The sequence below is a fragment of the Branchiostoma floridae genome, chromosome 2, assembly GCF_000003815.2.
Source record: "Branchiostoma floridae strain S238N-H82 chromosome 2, Bfl_VNyyK, whole genome shotgun sequence".
In the NCBI taxonomy this organism is placed as follows: domain Eukaryota; kingdom Metazoa; phylum Chordata; class Leptocardii; order Amphioxiformes; family Branchiostomatidae; genus Branchiostoma; species Branchiostoma floridae.
Window position 1 is genome coordinate 11,526,038 of NC_049980.1, and position 8,238 is coordinate 11,534,275.

Genomic DNA, 8,238 nt, shown 5'->3' on the forward strand with positions numbered 1-8,238 from the left:
GTGTGTGTGCGTGTGTGTAAGGGGCGTGTTGATAGGAATGTGAGACATGTGTGCGTGTGCGTGCATGCGTTCGTTCGTGTGTGTGCGCGTGCGCTACCCTAGTAACATGACACGCCCAAATAAACGACACAAGAAAACACAGTCCTTAAGTCCTTAAGCGTAAGCTTCAACAACTCCTTTCTTCAAAAGTCGTTCGACTACCTTTGGTGAATGAAAATCACCCTGCAGCAAGGACACAAGTAATAGCTACAAACGTATTCTTCCCAACACTACATACTTGATAGGGATATCTGATAGGGATATCTGAAGCGTAGCAGTACTCAGCCACAGTCCTAACTTTGAGCCAACATCACAGTAATCTCAAGACTTCCTCTGTTGAAACTACGACATAAAGGTAAGGTTTGTTTGTTTTTTGTAACCGCAGGGTTAGGAGTGACCATGATGATTTGTCACACCAATGTCGTGTATTTCAGAGCCACTGTCCATTAGTTACATATACGTGACATACCACCATATGTAGCAATCAGCTACAATGGTACAGGTGTCTTTTGAGAGATGGGTGGAGGTAGCCCAGACTTTCTTGTGTTTTGAAACATTCAGAGACACATTTTACAAAAATGATGCTGTAAATGTGCTGTATACGGCACAGCATAATCCACAAGGACAGTTAATGTGTGGCAGGCTAGTGAACCTCGGGGGCATTACGTCACCAGGTCCTTGACTTGGATGGGGGCCGTATGTAGTGTGTGCCAGACAACATTTTGACACAATAGTTGATCCAAATTTTAGCTTTCTAAAACTCTTCATGACCTAATCTTTAAAGAAAATGAAATGGTATGCAATTGGCATTTAGTAGGTATTAGAATGAAGTTTTGCTTTGTTATTCCATGCCACGCTACAAAGTTTCTTTTAAGATGGCTGAAAGGGAGCGACATAATTTTGATGACCTTTTAAGATTAAAGTCATATATCCTCACTTTGCAAAAGAATTAATAGTACTGTTTGTTGTGGTACACGTTAATCAGACGTGTCGCATTTCTCTGCTTCAAATAGAATCACAGAAATACAAAGTGTGCATGTATTTCAGCATGAAGACGTTTGCAGCTCTAGTGATGGTCCTGACTGTAGCACTGCTGGCCCAAGTTGGACATGGATGGCGACGGCGCCGTACGTACAAATCCAGAGTTTCTTTAGCCTAGTATCAGTCAATACAATCTGCTCTGGCGCGCTGTCCGAATTAACAAGCAGAGTGCTGGCTTGGTCTTTCCAACGAGGCATTTACCATTATGTGTGCACGCGTGTGCACGCGCTCGAGTGTTTGCTTATGTGTTTATGTGTAACTATGTGTATGTGTATGTATGTGCATGTGTGAGAAAGTGTATGCATTGTGTATGTTTGTTATTCCATATGCTTATGTATATGTGTATGTGTATGTGTATGTGCATGTGCATGTGCATGTGCATGTGTGTGTGTGCGTGTGCGTGAGTGTATGTGTATGTGTATGTGTATGTGTGTGTGTGTGTGTGTGTGTGTGTGTATGTGTGTATATGTGTGTATGGGTAGGTATGCGTATGTGTGTATGTGTATGAGTATGCGTATGTGTATGTGTATGTGTGTACGCGTATGTGTGTATGAGTATGTGTATGTGTACGTGTATATATGTGAGTATGTGTATGGCTGTGAAAGTGTGTGCATGTCGCATGTTTGTTTTATACATATCTGATGTATGACTAAGTGCGGCTTTTCACGAAGGTGCGGGTCTTAAGAGGCTGGAGGGCTTGGAGGAATTCGGCGAGGAAATAAAGGAAGACGTTAAGAAAGTCGAGGAGGAGGCAACCTGGGAACTGGCGATGGAGGAGTTGGAGAGTCTGGCCGAGAGACTGAAGGAAGAAGCTGAAGCTAAACTTCATGATGATGCAGGTACATACATTGAATACTGGTGAATGAATGTAACAGTGAAAGTTAATTCTTCGCAATTCACAGTTTCAATTTGAGTCATATTTCAATGAATTTCCATGTCAAAATTAAAGTTGCCTTTGCAGATGATGAATGATGGAGGTCTGATGAACAGGAAACCGGTGGAGGTCTGATGATGGCGGGAAAAAAAGCAGCCTGCCTATCTTTTGTATGCACATACGCATAATGTAGATTACACTAATGCATTACACGCGTACTGATTGCGAGGCCTACTTACGGCAACTTTACTCCATAAAATGCTATTCGGTATTTGCATCGCTATCATAGTGTCCATTATGTACTAGTTGGCGTTACCTAAACATGATCTGTCTAAAGGTTATGGGCTACGGTTTACATGTGGCTCTCTTGGAACATTTCGACTACATAATATACAGTTTTATTTACCTATGTAATTAGTTACGAGTATCACTGCTACTTTATACTAGCACACAATGCATTATGCATTTACGCAAAGTTATGAATTAGAAGTTTGGAATATTTCTGTGAGCTTGATACAGTTTAGATATTGCTTGATACAATTTAAATATTTCTTTTGCTTCACGTGTCATCTTTGATGGACTGAAATTAAAGATATTGATCTGTTAAGAGTTTGGCATGATACCATGACTGTAAGATGTAGTGCTAGCAACCACGACGCAGTATATATAAGTTATTAATAACCTGTCGAAGTTTATGAATACTTCCATATTGATAATCGTGAATATTCATTATGCAACCGACATGTTAGACAGGCCAATTAGCTCTATTGATGATGATAATCAGCTGACCAGGTTGAGTAAACCAACTAACAAACCACGGCTATATCAATGCATCGGCAAATGGCTTTAAACGTAATCAGCAAGCCTAATAAGGCAAAAGTTGAATTGACCCTCCGATAAAAGTCGTTCGACCACTTTGGTAAATCATTATCGCCTTGCAGCAAGGCCAGGCGTGATAATCACAGTAGTACACAACCTTACCCATATAAGTCTTTGTGGTGGCCAGGATCTATACAGTGTAGCAGTTCCGATCCACAGTTCTAACTTTGGGTCAAGATCAGATATATACGAATCTCAACTCTTCCTCAGTTGTACCTACAAGGTAAGATTTAACTCAGTATGAATCGTCATGGCAGTGCCTTGTCACTTGTCAAATTTGTAGCGAAATTTGGTGTTGTTACTGCGGTTACTTCCATTGGTTGCAAAACTTACTCTATCAGATATATCAATCAATATGAATGTTGCGGAATTTTACACACTTGTTTCCGAAAAATAAACAGAAGGCAACATAGGCACTTAAACACTGTGTACGTTTATTCAGCAGTCGCTTTTGTTATAATGTGGCGAGCCAACACCGTACCTTGGGGGCACATTTACGTGGTGATCTTTAAAATAGGGTGGAGTTAGGACTAACCTCTCCTTTGGAATGTTTAGAAGCAGTCAGAATCAATTTTTCTAAAAGAACGTTGTAAAAGAATGTTTTTAGGTCAAATCAAACGTTAATGTATTAGGTGAGTAAACACATAGCAATGGACTTGACCAGATCGTCTAGTAAAGGATAAACGTAGCCATTATGACTTTGGGCTAAATGTCAAAATAGTCACACATAAAAAGGATAAACATTCATTTTCCAAAAAAAATACGATAACGTGTTAAATTATACTGTACCATGTGGGGTGTAGTGCGTTTGGCATATGTGTCAGCCTTCACATGCTGTATATGTGTTATATCGTTCTTTGCAAATCTGGGATGGTGCCCTCCCACTGTTACCTTCCATAGCATGTACGAATACAGTGTGAGCCTGACGAACGGCTAAATTTTGATACAATAGGTAGTCGAAATTGTCCTTGCAAATTTGTCCCATGCATGTTTGTACATGTGTGCTTGTGCGTGTGTGATGATGATGAATCCATGTACATTGTCATGCTGAAAAAGGTCGATAGGCGGAGCTATCTTGGTAAAGGTGACGTTACGAAGTTAGGAAATGTTACGCCGTATATCCTGTTTGTTTATTTCTAAGACGGAATAAAGCGGCATAATTGAGACCAAGAATCTGACCTATCCGCATTTCCGCACTAATGATATAACATCCATTGGCACAATACCGGCAGGTTTACTGCAATTTCTCAAGCAATACTAATTTGGCAAATGATCAACGCATCATTTTCTCCAGTTACATGTTGCTGTCACAGCTTACCTTTGCCACTTCTTCCGTGTATCTTTTTTTGTCTCTCTTGTCCTGCTAAAAACATAATATCGTAATTGGAACACACCGCGGAATTGCACGGAGAACGGGCGCGTGGTTGGAAGGGGGTGCAATATACCGGCAGAACGAAACACGGCCGCTATGTACCTTTATACATCCTCTGTTGTTCCTTCCTTTCCTGTTAGTAATTGCACACAACAAAAACCTGCGTGAGCATACAAAAAGTCATGAGTAAATGGGCGTATACTATCAAGAATTTTCATTTAATTTTGGTCCGTCACAACCGCTATGACGTAAAACTTTACTGCTGGCGTAGCATTAAAAATGGCGGGAAAAGGGCGGCGTACGTTCAATTTGACCCATTCAGCCGTAGATCCGGGCGATAATGCAACAGTTCTTCACACTTTTACACGAGTTGTTGGTCACTAAAAGAAATTGAAGATTGCTGTTGAATTATGCTCGTCTTGTGCCGTGAACACGTGTGATTATTATCTACAAAACTTGCGATGAACGTGACAGTGTGTTCGTCCCACGACGAGCTCGCCTGCCCCGAAAATGACCTGAAAACTTTTGGCCTTGTTGTCTTCTAATGCACTGTTATCGAAGCCTTTTTGAAAATGTGTGAAATACGTGGATGTCTGAAGTGTGCATACCTCGGAAATTACTGTTGCTGCGCTAGTGGATCACAGAAACAATATCGTTTATGTCATTTGACGGTATAAGTATTTATGCCGGTATTATGCCAATGGATGTTAAGCATGTCTGAGCCAAACGCGAACGACACGCTTTAAATTTATTGAATGCATGTTTTCTCAAATGAAAGAACGTTTTCGCAATTCACCAGGTCAGTTAAATGTATTACACGTCAACTAGCTTTGTGATTTTTACGCCCCAAAACAATATCGCGTAGTACGTAGTGCCCACTGTATTTCAGAATGAAGAAGCTTACAACTTTAGTGGTGGTCCTTGCTGTCGCCCTGCTGGCTGAAGTTGGACATGGCTTATTTTGGTCCAGTCGACGGCGACGACGTAAGTACTTGAACTAGATGGATGTCTCAGTTTCTCAGTGCCGTATTATTTTACACTGATCTGGCGAAGAATACGAATCAACAACCTGGGTGCTGGCTGTTGACATATATTTTTATTGTTGCAGTGTTTGCTTGTGTGTGTGTGTGAATCCATATGAATGCATGTACATACATGTGTGTGTATGTGTGTGTGTGTGTGTGTGTGTGTGTGTGTGTGTGAGTTTGTGTGTGTGTGTGTGTGCGTGCATGTGTGCGCATTTGTGTGTGTGTGTGTGTGTGTGTGTGTGAGTTTGTGTGTGTGTGTGCGTGCATGTGTGTGCATTTGTGTGTGTGTGTGTGTGTGCATTTGTGTGTATGTGTGTGTGTGTGTGTGTGTGTGTGTGTGTGTATGTGTGTGTGTGTGTGTGCGTGTGTGTGCGTGTGTGTATGTGTGTGTGTGTGTGTGTGTGTGTGTGTGTGTGTGTGTGTAGCAACTGAAACATCGTCCTGTGCTGTAATTCCTTGTCTTTAAGGGATTGATAGTCATTCTAAAAGTGCTGTCCTGTTAACCAAGGTTTGGGGAAGAGAATAGGGGTCCTTGAGAAATCTAAAGAAGACGTTAAGAAGGTCGAGGAGGAAGCAACCTGGAAACTCGCGATGGGGGAGTTGGAGAGTCTGGCCGAAAGACTGAAGGAAGAAGCTGAAGTTGAACCTCAAGATGATCCAGGTACATCATAAGATCCCGATGGATGAATGATATATAAAAAGAGATACAAAAATTGCTATGTGTTATTTGCTTTTCTCAGTTCTACTTCGAACCACATTACAATGAAGCGCTATTTCAAAACTAAAGTTGGTATTTTCTTAGGGTCATTCCAAAAGAAAGAAGAGCCTGGGCTACAGTTTTATTACAAAAATGCCGGGATTGGGGAGAATGGGGAAGGTCTGGAGATGGAGGAGGTGAACGGAAGAGGGATTGAGAGGGAGGAGGAGAACGGAAGAGGGATTGAGAAGGAGGAGGAGAACGGAAGAGGGATTGAGAAGGGGGAGGAGAACGGAAGAGGGATTGAGAAGGAGGAGGAGAACGGAAGAGGGATTGAGAAAGAGGAGGAGAACGGAAGAGGGATTGAGATGGAGAAAGGAAGAGAGATGAAAATGGAAGAGGAGAACGGACGAGAAATGGAGAGGGAAGAGGAGAACGTTGAAGGTCTTGTGATGGAGGAGCTACAGGAGCTAGAAGAAGAGCTGGAGGTTCTGAAGGAAGATCTAGAGGAGGGGCAGTAGGTAGGACTAATTCAAATGTAGGATATCACGGAAAATGTCAACATAGCTGCAATGCTTTATCTTTGACAAGAACGTGTATGGCAGTGTGTGGACATAGAAAATGTTTTCTGGATTGACTATGATTTGGATGATTATTCTCTTTCAGACGGACAAATCTGTGGAATGTCTTCGCATCTCAAGACAGTACGTGACGAATGAAAAAAAACAGCCTGCTTGATCTCATACATCATACATCAGTACAGCCTAGACTAATGTATTACGTGAATTTTGAAGTTTACTTTTAAATGACACATTGAGGGACCCTGCTGCATTTAAAGGAAGTCCAAGATATTTGCTATCATACTTTTCATTCTGTATAAGTGATAGTCAAACAGAATCAAAAAGTGTAAAAAGTGTAAAGTGAAGTTTAAATGTACATCGCTCTCTAGACTAATGTATTACGTGGATTTTGAAATTATCTATTAAATGACACCCTTAGCTTATCTCTGCTACATATCTATGACGTCGAAGATAAATGCTATCGTACGTTTCGTTCTGTATACATTGCAGTTTAAATGTGCCTCGCTAGGAGCATTTCTCGTACTTCTCTAGGAGCATTTCTCGTCTATGTTGTTCTATTCATAATAGTTAAACTATAGCTGTCTCTGTGCACACAATATCTGATGCTTTCACACCGCAGTGCATGGGTATATATTAATTAAAGGTGTGGAATATTTATGTGGGTTATATGCAATTAAGCAACTGAACTTTCTTCTTTCACTGTGTCTATCATTAAAAATCATGACGATCTGTGAACCCTTTCTTGAGCTGTTCTTTTCTTTCAAAGTCCGAAAAGACGACCCTGTAGTTTAAAAAAGGTGCTAAGGGACTAACTCTACAACACTTACTCTCTGTCCCAAGAGCTATCTACCACCAGCCATCCAAAAATCACGACCATAGTTTAATAGGATACGAGATACCAAAACGAAAGAAAATGGTGGCCCATTGTAAACGTTCGACAACAACACTTCCCACTTGAAAGGGAATCAAATGTATGCTTCTTTTCCCCTTTACCCTTAAAAGACAGAAAACAACTTATTCTCACTTCGAACCATAAAAACTTTATTCTAAACATGTACTAAGATAATGGTTTGATTCGTTCATTGTCTGGGCCGGGCAAATAGCAATAAAGTGTGCGACTATATGTAGACGCTGTAACGTTATATAACGGTACGCTATGTTGGATATTGTCCACTGAAGTGCTGAGTATGGAGTATTTTGTCTATAAACTCTTAGCAACATAAGCTTTACACATGGATATAGAGTGTTAGATGCAGTATATGGTGTTCACGCTGCAGCCCCAGCGCTCAATATTTTCCAGACCTCTCTTCCCTCCCGACCTCTAACCCCAGGTCAAAACCTCTGTCTTTAGCCTTAGAATGCTCAAACCAAGCAAGGCAACTCAGCGACTCTCTTCCGTCTGTCTTATACCAACGAAAGAGCCAAGTAGAGAACTTAACCTATGAACTCATTTGTTGTACATGTAATATATGACCACAATCATCATAAGGAAGTAACGTTTTGTTCAGAGTATTAGAAGACGTGCAGGGAGAACATCCCTCCTTTCATACCCTAGAACATTTCACGTCATGGAGAAGTTGCTCTTATTTGGGGGATTTCTGTGTGCAGGCTTGTCGGCGGCTAATCCTCCACAAGGTGTCTACATCGCGGAAGGTATCGTCTCACGTTTATATGCATAACTCTTTGTCGTAAGATTGTCTAAGAAAACTTACAGAAGGAAACAGAAA

At 41.1% G+C, this 8,238-nt stretch overlaps 1 long non-coding RNA gene across 2 annotated transcripts; it reads left to right on the top strand.

Moving 5' to 3' along the window:
* The first annotated feature begins 294 nt into the window (after nucleotides 1–294).
* Nucleotides 295–6,195, top strand: LOC118404363. Of its 2 annotated transcripts, none has more exons than XR_004829772.1 (7): nucleotides 295–394; nucleotides 1,087–1,166; nucleotides 1,752–1,919; nucleotides 2,030–3,056; nucleotides 5,095–5,189; nucleotides 5,742–5,894; nucleotides 6,036–6,195. It is a non-coding gene; the product is annotated as an uncharacterized LOC118404363 (long non-coding RNA). The 2 variants fall into 2 exon arrangements; XR_004829771.1 differs by having other exon boundaries at nucleotides 2,042–3,056.
* The last annotated feature ends 2,043 nt before the right edge of the window (nucleotides 6,196–8,238 follow it).